Source organism: Wolffia australiana, chromosome 3 (genome assembly GCF_029677425.1).
Source record: "Wolffia australiana isolate 7733 chromosome 3, ASM2967742v1".
NCBI classification, from domain to species: domain Eukaryota; kingdom Viridiplantae; phylum Streptophyta; class Magnoliopsida; order Alismatales; family Araceae; genus Wolffia; species Wolffia australiana.
This window is the reverse complement of record NC_135837.1, coordinates 3,491,879-3,506,516: the sequence shown is the minus strand read 5'-3', so window position 1 is coordinate 3,506,516 and position 14,638 is coordinate 3,491,879.

The following is a 14,638-nucleotide window of genomic DNA, read 5'->3' as shown; positions in this document are numbered from 1 at the left end:
TAGGTACTCAATCTTGTGATAGCAACCATAACGTCCTCCCCGGTGAATCTCCCGCTTCGCCAGGACTACTTCTGCTTCCTAATCGAAATGCGCCTGCACATTTGGCAGCACACGTTGGGGCTGGTTCCTTGCCGTGTCTTCAAGATCTAGTATATATTTGTTCAAAACCAACACATGGAAGACCGGATGGACCACCAGCCGACGGGGAATGTTAAGCCGGTAGGCAACCCATCTGATTTTCGCTACCACTATGAAAGGTCCATCATAGCAGGGTACCAGACCCTTGTGGGGTTACTTTGCTCGCTCCGTCTCCAACATCTGCGTGTTGGTCTTCAACAAAACCAGGTCACCGACTTGGAACTCTACGTCCCTTCTGTGTTGATCGGATTACTTCTTCATTCTCTGAGCAGCATGTTCTAGTGCCTCACGGGCTTCCTCAATGTGAGCATGATAATCACGCGCAAAGTGGAAGGCCGCGGGGAAATGTCCGTTCCCCTTTCTCTTCACCACTTCTGGAGGAGTCAATGGCTGTCTTCCCATTGCAATCTCAAACGGCGAATGGCCTATAGTCGAACACTGGTTGATGTTATGTGCAAATTGCGCTGAATCCAACAGCTCCACCCAATTATCCTGATTGACTGACACGTAATGATGGAGGTATTCTTCGAGCATGGAGTTAACACCTTTTGTCTGGCCATCGGTCTGGGGGTGGAAGCTCGTAGAAAATTTTAGCTTGGAGCCCATGTACTTGAACAGTGACTCCCAAAAATGACCCGTGAATCTTGTATCTTGGTCGCTAATGATGTCCAGTGGAAGACCCCAGTACTTCGCCACATAGGACATGAACAGAAGAGCCACGCCATTTGCGTGCACCTCCGATGTGGTGGGAATGAACGTCTCATATTTGGAGAAATGACAACCAGGATGGTGTCGTGCCCACCCACGCGTGGAGGGCAAGTGATGAATTATATTGAAATAGATTCCCACGGTCTGCTCGCCCTCTGTAGAGGTTCCAGCATTCCAGCTGCCTTTGCCTTCTCCATCTTATCTTGTTGATACACCAGGCACAAACGAACATAGGCTTTTACATCTCGTTCCATTCCAAGCCACTGATAGCTGCTGGACAAGAGGGCACGCATCCAGGCTTGCCGTAGGTGTCAAACATGGGGTGCGTCGTGTGCTTCGTTAAGGAGCTTCCAGTGCAGCGGACCCGCACGCGGCACATACGGCCTATTCCCCGTTGCGTAGATAACGCCATCCTCGGTCTAGAATCTCCTCGTCTCACCCGCTGCAATGCGCTTCATCAGGCAAACGGCTTCTGGATCATCTTTGCAGTGCCAACTTTATTTCATGGAGAATGCTTCCTTGGACAGCTGAAAGTGCGGCCACAAAAACTTCTGGTTCTTTGTGGCTTAAGGCATCAACCACTTGATTGGCGTGCCCCGGCTTGTTGAACTTGGGCAATCTGAGCGACGGTTCGCTAGAGACTGCATTCTTCAACTTGTCAAATGCTCTTTGACACCGGTCTGTCCATTGCCACTTCACATCTTTCTTCCACAAGTCCGTTAGAGGGGCAGCTAGTCGGGAGAAGCCTTTGATGAACTTTCGGTAGTAACTAGCCAACCCATGGAAAGATCTCAACTATGGCACTCCCTTCGGCTCCGTCCAATTCCTTACGGCCTTCACCTTCGAGGGATCCATGCGCACACTTCCCTCCCTGACTAGGTGTGCGAGGAACTCAATCTCCTACAAGGCAAACTCACACTTTTTTGGGTTGAGGTAGAGCTCGTGCTCCTTCATCTTGGCCATCACCTTCCTCAAGTGCCTCACATGCTCATCTAAGCTTTGGCTGTATACGAGAATATCATCCAAGTACACAACAACAAAATCATCGATATAATCCTGAAAAATAGTGTTCATGAGGCAGCAAAAAGTAGTAGGGGCGTTCGTGAGCCTGAAGGGCATCACGCAAAATTCAAAGGATCCATAGCGCTTCACGCACGTCGTCTTCAGTTCATCCCCCTCCTTGATCTGCACCTGGTGGTACCCGCTCTTCAAGTCCATCCGTGAGAAGTAGCGAGCCTCGCTGAGACCGTCAAATAATTCTTCAGCATTGGGTATAGGATATTTATTTTTTACTAATACCTTATTCAGCGCTCGGTAGTCCACACAAAGGCGAAGCGACCCATCCTTCTTCTTCTGGAAGAGAACTGGGGCCCCGATGGGAGCCTTGGACTACCGGATGAGCTTTCTCTTCACCAATTCTTGAAGTTGTTTCCTCAGCTCCTCCAGGTAAGCGGGGGGCATCTTATATCGGGCCCGTGCAACGGGACGTGTACCAGGGACCCTTTTCGATCTCGTGGTCCACATCCCGCCTAGGCGACAGCTTCGCGAGGAGTTGCGCAGGCATCACCTCGGTAAACTCCCGCAGTACATCTGCAATTGGCCCCGGTAGTCCACCTGCGACTGCACAGGGGTTGTTGTCGTCGTCGTCACCCCAACTAAGTGCCGCCAAACGGATCGTTGCACACCACTGCCTTTGACCCTTTCTACAAAAGGAGAAAGAGCAGAGGCTCAACTCTCGGATGCTGCAGAAGAACATGTTGGGTTTGAAGACCCAAGTTGACAAGAACTATGATGAAATAAAGTCGGACATGAGATAATATCAGGTGGTGACCTCGAAGAAACGACTCCATCTCCTCAACCAAGGTCAAAAGCACAGGGGAAGGCGATCCAACCTGGCTTTGATACCAGTTGTCACACGGTCAAATCTCAAGCTAGGTCTCTTGCTCAAATCTAGCATGTTCTGGCCTCAATGTTTAGGGCAAAATACTAAGCAGCCTTAATCTCTTGCAACAGAAGTTTTGCAAATGCTTAAGATCGCATAGAAGGGGTTAGAGGAGATGGCGGGGACGCAGCCCTGTTAGGGAATAGGGTCATTGCATTAATATCATAAAAGAGTACATCATCGTGGGGACAGATACATGGGGGAAAGACAAGGGGTGATACAATGAACGAGACGAGGTGCCTCGCGCGAGGGTAGTGTCGCCGCATCGCCTCAAAGCCGTCACTCCTTGTGTGCACGCGACCTCGCTCTACCACTACACAATCGCCCGTGGGTGTGGCGATCACACACTCCACCGTGACGATCACACACACCACCACCCGTATCAACACCCACGCGCAGACTACACGACGCCGTCGCATTCGACGCCCCCAAGTTGGGTATGCACCCAGCACTACCCATGGGAGCGCTATGCGCCCTCTGTGCCATCTCAGCACTCTCAGCACGTCACATGCCTTCTCCAAGCTGGATGTCTCCCAGCCACCGCCCCGCACACCCAATGCGCGCGCGGGAGGCACCCCACACAACTCCGCATGCTGCACCCGCGACACGCCGCCTGGCTTGCGCGCCCTGTGCCCGCACGCAGCACTTCTCACTCCCACGCGGTGCTTGACGCCCACGCGTGGCGCTTGGCACGCGCGCACACGCCTATCAGCCCACGCGCCCAGCACACGCGATCTGTCCCGCCTTGGGCATGGACGGGCAGGTGCACCGTTTGTAGTGCATCACCACGCATAGAGGTAATGGCCTGAAAGATCAGGTATTTGGGCATTGCTACTCATAATGACTCAGTCCTTTAATGTCGTGAGCCAAAAAGGCAGACACGCCCTCCCAATAAGCACGCAGATCTCTAGGCAAGGAATGTCGGCTAGTTAGGGGCCTAACACCACCTCAAAGGATCTTAAGCCCTATTTGGGCCGCCAAGTGGCCCTGCGGGACCCATAATGTGCAGCCTATTGCAGGCCGCTCAAGGGCCCCGCGGTATCCCTAATGGGCGACCCATTTCGGGGCCGCCCAGGAGCCCCGCGGGAACCTTATGGGCGGCCCATTTCGAGCTGCGCAGGGGTCACGCGGGACCCCTAATGGGTGGCCTGTTTTGAGAAGCCCAAAGGGCACCGCAAAACCCATTAGGGGCGGCCCATTTCGGGCCGCCTAGGGCCAACGCGAGACCCCTTAATGGGTAGACTGAAATCCCATTAAGTGCGGCCCATTTCGGGCTGCCCAAGGGCCTTGTGTGACTAATTATAGACGGCCCATTTTGGGCCACCCTGGGATTCCCGAACGACCCAATATGGGTGGCGCAGATTATGACACTCTTAGGGCCCTAAAAATATATATATATATATATATATAATATATAAATTCGGCCACATCTTGGGGCCCTTTAGGTATATTACGGGTGGCCCATTTTGGGCTGCCCAAGGCCCTTGTAAGACATTTATGGGCTACTACAGCACCAATTCTAAAGTTTAAGTAACGAATCATCCATTGAAGGGCCAATAAATCAAGTTTAATGGATTTTCAATACTGGCTGGATCAAGAAGGTCCTAAATGTATTGGTTTGTGTTTATTAAATGAGCAGATTATGCTTGGTATTTTGAATTGAAAATAACCACACCTATGGATGACCAAGGGTATACATAAAATCAGTCTAGTACACGCAAATTCAGTGCATTGTCTACTGTCATGATTTTTTGATGGAAACAATATCCCGCCAAGGTGCGCTCTTTTGTGGAAATCATTAACTCTATACATTGGGCGTAGTGTACACATGTCAAATGTCGGTACTAGCTGGCCCAAAGCGACCAACTACTGGACGAGACTTTGTACACTCATGATAAATGACATGAGACAAGTATTCAGTTAATTTTCTTGTGATTGGTTAGTTAGTCTATAGACAGACTTGCTAGTTAACAGGCATTTTTTGTCTATGTTATTATTCACAACAAGACGTCACTTGTAGTTAATGTTATTGTCCAAAGATGATACATTAATGGTGCGCCCGATGTCTTGCAATGGGTTTGTACTTCATTTGCAATTCAGTTCCTCATGTGAGCCTTTTGTCCTATTATATAGCGACTGCACACGAGTACATCATGGCACAAGGGCATTGAATTCCTATCTTGAATCCCAATAACTTTCACACATGGAAGAAAGATGTATTGCTTGCCCTCGCATACTCAAATTTTGATTATGCCATGAGATCTCAAAAACCAGATGAAGCAAATGAAGAAAACCTAGAGGCATGGGAAAGATCAAATCGGATAACTTTGATAACGATGCAACGTGTTGTGCCAGAATCTTATCAGGCTAATCTTATTCAAGAAGACATCACAGCAATAGAATTTATGGCAGAAATTGAAAATAATTTTTCAACTCATGAAGAATCTGAAATTCATGAACTACTATACAAGTTGATTTCCATAAAATTTCCCGAAAAGGGTCACATTAGAGAACATGTTTTGGAAATGTCAGCTATAGCCACTAAAATCGGACAATTGGGCATGGATGTGTCTGAAAAGATGCTTATGCACCTTGTGATATATTCACTTCATGCACCATATAAGCAGTTTAAATTGGCATACAAGATTCAGCAAGAAAAGATGAGTCTCAATGATTTCATTTCACTCTGTGCTCAAGAACAGCAACAACTAATTACAAAGCGTCATAAAAGTGCCAATTTGATAACAAATGCAAAGAGGAAAATCAAGAAGCGACCAAAACCAAAGCAAGCTGAAAATGGGCCACATCATAAGAAGCAACAGAAGCAAGACAAAGTTGTGACTTGTTTCCAGTTCAGAAAAAGTGGGCATCTTAAAAGGAATTGCCCTAAGTTTTATGCTTGGCGAGCAAAGAAAGGTAATCTGATATCTGTAGTTTATTCAGAATTTAATCTTGCCTCTGTTCCCTTAGCCACGCGGTGGCTCGACTCTGGGGTTATTTTTCATGTTAGCGTGTCTATGCAAGGCTGCCTCCATTGTCACAAACCGAGTGCCGCTAAAAACTTCATCTACACCGAGAATGGCAATTCAGCAGAAATGGTGGGAATAGGGACATTTAGGTTGCCCTTAAAGTCTGAATGTTTTTTAGATTTGATAGTGATGCAGGACAGCTAACGAAGAGGGCGACTGAGGGGATGTATACGACAACGATGGGTAGAGGGTTCTAGACGGATGTGTATGGACGGATAAAATAGACCACAGAAATCCACACGGACGATTTCGTAGTTTATAACCGATGAGATACTGGTGGTGCAGCTCTGATCCTCGTCGAGGGCGGAAGTGTTGTCTTCACCCACCGCGACGAAGCCAAAGCACCAAAATCAATACCCAAATTTATGTCACAAAAGAGACTTTGGAAGAGAATTGTAGGAAACTCCAAATCAAAACAAATCTGATGGCGGTGGAGACTTCTCGTGGAATACTGGACGGAGAACACTTCAACACCAAAGAGTTTAGGCGTACCTCGGCACCATAGTGCGTGAAGAGGCTGCGGGGAATTCTGACCGTGTCAAGTCTGGGCAAATTCGGGCGTTGAGCGGCCCACTGGACGAAAGATTCTGGGCGTTCCGGGCGTTGTACAGCCCTGGCAGAGAGTAAGGCCGACGAGTACGAACACGGGCAAGACGGGCGCGCACGGACTGGCTGGGGACGGCTGACCAGGGCAGCTTTTGGGCAGCCCTGGGCGGACAGCTTAGGCGGTCTCTGGGCAGCCCTGGGCAAGCACCTTGGGCTGCCTGGGGACGACCTTGGGCAGCCCTTGACGGGGCGGCCTGGGCGGCCTTTGGGTGGCCCTAGGCGGGCAGCCTAGGGCTGCCTGGGGGCGGCCTTGGGCAGCCCTGGATGGGGTGGCCTGGGTGGCCTTTGGGCGGCCCTAGGCAGGCGGCCTGGGCATCCTTTGGGCGGCCCTTGGCGGCAGCCTGGGCGGCCTTTGGGCGGCCCTAGGCGAGCAGCCTAGGGTGGCCTGGGGCGGCCTTAGGGCAACCCTGGGAGGTCGAGAGAGAGAGAGAGAGAAAGAGAGAGAGGGAGAGAGAGAGAGAGGGAGAGAACGGGAAGGGAAGAAGGGGACCGACGATGCGAGACGGCTGCGGCGGCGGAGGCGGCGGTGGTAGGGTTGCGAAGAGGATAAGGGAGGCTGGGCAGTCCTCCAAGAAGAGTTAAACAAAAACTCGATTCTTGAATAATGACTGCCTAACTGTTTCTTGAGAGAATTTCCTATACATATAGGCCTTGGAGGAAAGAGAAAATACAGCTTAACAACGAAAAATTAAAGACGAGAAATTAAAGATGAAAGACGTGCTTCGTGTCACGTCAAGGGGCAGTTGTTGATCTGTCGTTGGAAACGTGTCATGATGCGTGAAGGGGCTGCGTGTGTGTAGACATGCGTTATGCCGAAGTGTTGACTTCGTCCGATGCGTGTGGTGGCATGTCTGTAGCGGTGGCGTTGACTTCGGTTGACGGTGTTGGAGTGTCCGTAGAGGCGGCGTTGACTCCGGTTAACGGTGGAGATGCATCCAATGTCGATGTGTTGGCATCCGCGCCATCAGATAAAGACTTTTGTTGTATCAACCTTTAGACGTAATCTAGTTTCTGTCTCTATTTTGGACAAATTCAGTTATACTTGTCTATTCGGAAATATTAAAGGTAGTCTCTTTTATGAATCAAGTCTCATTGCACCGGCTCTTTATTGAATAATAGCAACCTTTATATACTTGATGTGGACATCTCATCCAATGAAATTTTCCACACTAGTAAAAAAGGGCAAAGAGGAAGTTAATGAATAAGAATTCTGTTTCATTATGGCACAAAAGACTTGGTTGGGCGCAGCTCTCATCAGAGAATTGATCGCCTTGTGTCATATTGTATTCTGGATCCCTTTGATGACAAGAATATCCACACTTGCATCAAGTGTATCAAGGGAAAACAAACAAAACATAAGGGAAAAGGGGCCATTCGAGCTTCAGATGTCTTGGAATTAATTCATACATATATGTGGCCCATTCCCTCCAGCAACTTGAAAAGGTCAACACTACTTTATTACTTTCAGAGATGATTATTCTTGATGTAGCCACCTATATCTCATTCATGAGAAATCAGAATCTCTATAAATGTTTCAGAAATATAAAGCTGAAGTTGAAAATCAGCTAAACAAGCGGATTAAGACCATAAAATCCGATCATTGAGGAGAATTCTATGGCCGATATGATGGATCAGGTGAACAATGTCGAGGCCCTTTTCCTAAATATCTATCAAAGTGTGGTATTGTTCCTCAATACACCATGTCAGGTTCACCCCACATGAATGGTATTGCCAAGAGGCGAAATAGAACACTCCAAGATATAGTTAGAAGTATGCTTTCAGAATCGCCTCTTCCAATGAACCTCTTGGGTGAAGCACTCAAGATGGTTGCCTATTTACTTAATCGAATTCCAACAAAGCCAACTAAGAAAACTCCATATGAGCTTTGGATGACTCGCAAACCAAGTTTGAAACATTTACATATTTGGGGTTGTCAAGCAGAAACACAACGCCTGTTGCCTAATGACGGAAGCTTGACTCCAAAAACTGTCACTTGCTATTTTGTTGGATATTCTGAAATGTCTATAGGTTTTAAATTTTATGACCCCACTACTAAAGCCATTTTTGAGACGGGAAATGCTCACTTCTTTGAGGATGTTGAGTTTGCAGGGGGAGATAAAGTTCAGGATATTGTCTTTACAAAAGAATTAGAGGATGCCCCTTTAGTTATTGTTGATGACCATGAAGATGAATAAATCACACTTGGTACACCAACAAAGGCACCACTAATTCAATATAATGCTTCATGCTCCTCTATTCTAGTTAAACAAACATCACACCCTCAAATACAAGTGCCCTTAAGAAGATCCACTATAGAAAGAAAATCTCCAATTCTGGATGACTATATTATTTTTCTCAAGGAACATGAGGCTGATTTTGAAATCATGAAAGATGATCCTCTTAATATAAAACAAGCCATGCAGAATTTCAACTCTCAAAAATGGATAGATAAAATCTATGGTTGACAATGATGTGTGGGATCTTGTCCCATTACCTGGAAGTAAAAAGCCCATTGGCTGCAAATGGATATTTGAAACGAAAAGGGATTCAAAGGGCAATATGGAAAGATATGAATCTCATCTTGTTGCGACACGTTTTACTCAACTAGAAGGCATAGATTATGATGAAACTTTCTCTCCAGTTTCATCGAAAGACTCATTTAGAATTATAATGTCACTTGTAGCGCATTTTATTCTTGAGCTACACCAGATGGATGTCAAGACTACGTTTCTAAATGGAGGCATTAATGAGACCATATATATGGTTCTACCAGAAAACTTTGTGATAGGAGATCCAAAGTCAATAGTCTACAAATTAAAGAAGTCCATCTAAGGTCTAAAGCAAGCTTCTCGTCAATGGTACCTAAAGTTTCATCAAATTATTGTCTCTTTCAATTTTGAGGCAAAATTTAGCAGATGAATGTGTGTACCATAAATAGGATTATGAAAAAATTGTATTCGTTTGCGAACATGAATGATCCAAATCAGACACAAAGACGTTCGTGAACGGTTCGCAGACAGATGAACCGTTTGCGAGCAGGTGGCATTCCCGAGGTAATGTAATATAATATATTGTTTTTACAATAAAGTAGATAGAAAGAGAGAGGGAGAAAAGGGATCTCCCTCTCTCTCTCCCCGCCCTCCTCTCCCTCCCTCACTCACTCACTCTCCCCGCTCCCTCTCCCGCGCCCCCTCTCTCTCTCCCCCAACCCCTTTCTCCCGGGTGGCCTCCCCCTCTCTCTCCCCACCCCCCTCTCTAGTGCGGCCGTGTCCCCCTCTCTCTCTTCTTCTTCTTCTTCTTCTTATTCTCTCTCTCTCTCTCTCTCGCTCTCTCTCTCTCTCTCTCTCTCTCTCCCTCTCTCTCTCTCTCTCTCTCTCTATCTCTCTCTCTCTCTCTCTCTCTCTCTCTCTCTCTCTCTCTCTCTCTCTCTCTATCTCTCTCTCTCTCTCTCTCTCTCTCTCTCTCTCTCTCTCTCTCTCTCTCTCTCTCTCTCTCTCTCTCGCTCTCTCTCTCTCTCTCTCTCTCTCTCTCTCTCTCTCTCTCTCTCTCTCTCTCTCTCTCTCCCTCTCTCTCTCTCTCTCTCTCTCTCTCTCTCTCTCTCTCTCTCTCTCTCTCTCTCTCTCTCTCTCTCTCTCTCTCTCTCTCTCTTGCATCCTCTCTCCACCTCTCTCTCTTTCTCTCTCTCTCTCTCTCTCTCTCTCTCTCTCTCTCTCTCTCTCTCTCTCTCTCCTCATCTCTCCCCCTTTTCTTTGTTAAATTTTTGTTCTGTTCATGTTCATTTGTTCGCAAACAAACACGAACAAACCAAACACGAACATGATTTTCTGGCTGTTTGTTTGTCAACGAACAGTGTTCGTTCGTTGACAAAACACGAACTTGCCTACCCTAACCATAATTTTAGTGGGAGTAAATACATATTTTTTGTCTTATATGTTGATGACATATTACTTGCCACAAACGATACAAACCTACTTCATGACACGAAGAAATTTTTGTCGAGTCATTTCGAGATGAAGAATCTCTGTGTACCCTCATATGTATTGGGCATTCAGATATATCGTGATTTCTCTCAACATATCTTAGGTTTGTCTCAAATGGGATTTTTTGGAAAAATCCTTAAACAATATGGCATGGAAGATTGTAAACCTCTAGACACCCCTATAGCTAAATGAGACAAGTTTAGTCTCGATCAGTGTCCACACAACATTTGTGAAAGCCAGGAAATGCAAAAGATTCCTTACCCTAAGTTGTGGGAAGTCTTGTGTATGCACAAGTTTGTACACGTCCAGATATTGCTCCTATTGTTGGTGTACTTGGCCAATATTTAAGTAATCCATGTATGGGTCATTTGAAAGCAACCAAGAGAGTCATGCGATACCTTTAGAGAACAAAAGGACATATGCTCACATACAAGAAATCAGATCACTTGGAGATCATTGGGTATTCTGATTCTGATTTTTCTGGATGCGTTGATAGCATAAAATCTACTTCAAGCTATATTTTTCTATTAGTAGGAGGAGCTGTATCTTGGAGAATTTCAAAGCAAGCATTGATAACATCTTCTACTATGGTAGCAGAATATATAGCATGCTATGAAGCATCAAATAAAGGCAATTGGCTGAAGAATTTTGTCACGAGCTTGAGAATCGTTGATAGCATTGAAAGGCCGCTGAAGCTCTATTGTGATAATCAGTCAGCCGTTGTGTTTGCAAATAACAACATGAGCATTGATATCAAGTTCCTAGTTGTGAAATAAAAAGTTCAGACAGGGCAATTTTCTATTGAGCATATTGGGACAAACTCCATGGTAGTGGATCCACTCATGAAAGGACTGCCGCCAAAAGTCTTTTACGGGAACACTACTTATATGGGTTTAATACCTCACGAGAATATGTAATTCAGTGGGAGTTTGTATTTTGATGCTCATCTAGTAATAGACACATCATGGAGTTCTTTTCATGCATGAGCACTCCTAAATTTAAGCACGTCTGAACAAAGTTTAGTTGATCTCCATTCAGAATCCGGAGGACTAAGTCAGTAATGTACACGTATGGATCACGTATTGTGTAATTTCCATACTACACATCCATACTTGATCTATTTCATTCATTGAATTGTTTTATGTGATCATAGTTTGGGTTTAGTCATAATTATTCTTACAAACGTCCCATGGTTCTATGCCAGTTTGTGATGGACGAGATTGGTTGAAATGTCTTAATAATGATAGCATGAATTTGAGCTCCTAAAGTGACTATATGCAATATTTTATTAACATATATATATTGTCCAAGTGGGAGATTGTTAGATTAATTTCTTAATATATGGAAAATTATATATGTGCATGTATATAATTGCATATTGTTAAGCTATCAGTTATAAATCCCAATTTATATATGATTCACTTAATGACCGGATTCAGACATTTCTAACAATATGGTAATTAATTGTGTAGAGGCTAAGCCTATTTTAATTATAATGATGGGATTAATTAATATAGACTAAAGAGGATTAGGTATCACATCTTCCTATCTAAATAGGGGCCATGTCCTTGGGTCATAAGGTAATTGACTTTTCTCCTGAGCATCCCATTACTCAGAGAAACTTCAGGAAGTCATCCAGTATTGATCCAAAAGGCCTCCCTCGAGATTGCTTGATCTGACTAATAGAAGACGTGATGGATCAGGGTATGTTTTACATTGATTTACATTCATGTGCGATCTTCATCATCCTTGAGAATAGATGCAAGCCTCCTGCGGTTCTAACAGGGAAAATCCTAATATGGTATGCTTCATCTCTTCCTATAATTTTTTGTATAAGAAAATATATGTATCTATAAATATGTGGGTTAGTATCCCTGCCTTTATTTCCATGTGTTGTTGTATCTCAATCACTATCTTTATCTAGCTCTCTCTTTACCCAGCCCTTTGAATTAGGTTTGTCATCATGATGAGGATGAGAATGATGAAAAGGATGAGGATGAGAACGATGAAATATGGAAACCAGCACAGCCAATATATGGATATGGTGTATCTCTTCCCAATTGTATGTTGATAAGCAAAAAATATGGGCTAATTTTACATTTTTACAATCCCTTATTGTTGTTGATATTATCTTACACAATAAAATTTACAGAACCTTAACTTAAGATGTATAATGATAAGTATAAGTATCCCTTATTGTTGCATCAGTACTTACTCCGATGACCGATTAGGGTTTGATAGTTGACCTTACATTAAGTCGTTCAAGGAGCGTCAAGTGGAGGAGAGATTATATGTACACGGTAACCGATGACGAACAGGTTCCATGACTGGGTTGATATGCACTCCTTTGTATCTTCTAGAGTACGAAGTGTTGCTTGGCACCCCACGTGTTGGAGACTCGACCTACTGATTTGGTCAAATCGATCCGACATTAATTAATCTATATGTTGATATAGTTAATTAATTTAGAAGGCCAATAAAGGTTGTTGGGTCGCTTGATTCGTTATGTACACTGATACTTAGGCCTAGAGGGTCACACGCAAATGGAATTTTGGATGTTGGAAGATATACTTAAGTTTTGGGGGTTTTTATGAAAAATATCCGCTTAGTATAAATAGGGGTAAGCCCTGAACGAAATTCACTTAGGCCAGAATTGTTTAGGGGTCGTTTCCCTTCTTCTCCCATCTCTCAAAGCACCCTTTCTATCCTCGATGTGATCGGGAAGACGTAACGACAACGGAAAAAGAACGGGGCTCATCAACGAGGAGGAGATCCGATGTGCCAAGGATTGCTTGGATACATCTAGAGACTGCACATTTGAGTATCTCGACTCGGCTCACTCCAGAATCCAAGAAATCACATATGCGATCTAAAGGTACTATGTTACATAGTTTTAATGATGTTGTTCAATTTTGCAAAAGTCTTTCGGTGCGGACCATTTCCTCTTGTTCATCCAGATCTAGGCCTCTATAACCCAACAATAGTAATGAATCCAGGTTCTGCCTTGATTTGGATGAAGAACGGCATCAAAATCGTTCAAAATGGAGTGCAAAAAGGTGTTTTGTACATTGTTTTGGTTAAATCTCGTTCGGAGTAACACCCCGTTCCATTCTGATCTCTCTAGAGCTTGAACAGACCTCGTTCTATTGCTGAATGGAGTTTGTCCAGGATGGAACAGATCCCCATTCAGCTTGAAAGGGACCTCTGGCCTCCCCACGGCGGAACAAGACCTGTTCCACTTGAACAGGGCCTCCCCCTTGACGGAACGGGGCCCTGTTCAGCCTATAAAGTGGCTCCTCAGGGGGGAACAGGGCTCCGTGCGGACTGAACAGGGGCTGTTCCACCACTGTAGGTCCCGGCGGTTCACCAGCGGTCCAACGGCGGCAACATTCGGCCTAGCGTCGTTGTTTGTTTTTAATGAAAATGCTAAAGCATCCTTCTTGCATATTAAAGAGGTTTTAATTCAAGCACCAATCTTACAAGCTCGACTGGAGTAAACCTTTTGAAATCATGGAAGCTATTCTAGGACAAAGAATTGACAAGAAGCTAGTGGCCTTATACTATGTAAGCAAAACTTTAGGAGGATCATAGGTAAACTACTCAACAACCGAAAAAGAATTGCTTGCCATTATTTTTGCCTTAGAAAATTTTTATTCTTATCTTTTAGGTAGTAAAATAACTATTTTTTCAGACCATGATTCTTTAAAGTTTTTATTATATAAAAAAGAAACAAAGCCTAGATTAATACGATGGATGCAACTGTTACAAGAATTTGATTTAGAAATCCAGGATAAACGTTGAATAGACAATACATTAGCAGATCATCTTTATAGATTATAAAGATTTATCCATACCTATCCGTGATGATTTTCCTCATGAATACATATTAGAAATTCAAGGTAAAAAGCTTCCATGGTTTGCTCATATTGTAAACTTTCTTGTCACAGGGTTATTGCCTAATGATTGGGATGTTAATGATAGAAAAAAGTTATACAAAGATATTAATTACTATTACTATGATGAACCTGAACTTATAAAACTAGGTGCTGACCATGTGTTTAGAAGATGTGTACCCGAGGAAGAACAATGGAGTATATTAGATGCTTGTCATTCTTCTTTATGTGGTGGACATTATGCCCCAAAATTAACTGCATTTAAAGTTTTAAATTCTGGATTTTTTGGCCAATCTTATTCTCTGATGCTTTTAAGTTATGCTCTAGTTGTTTAAAGTGTCA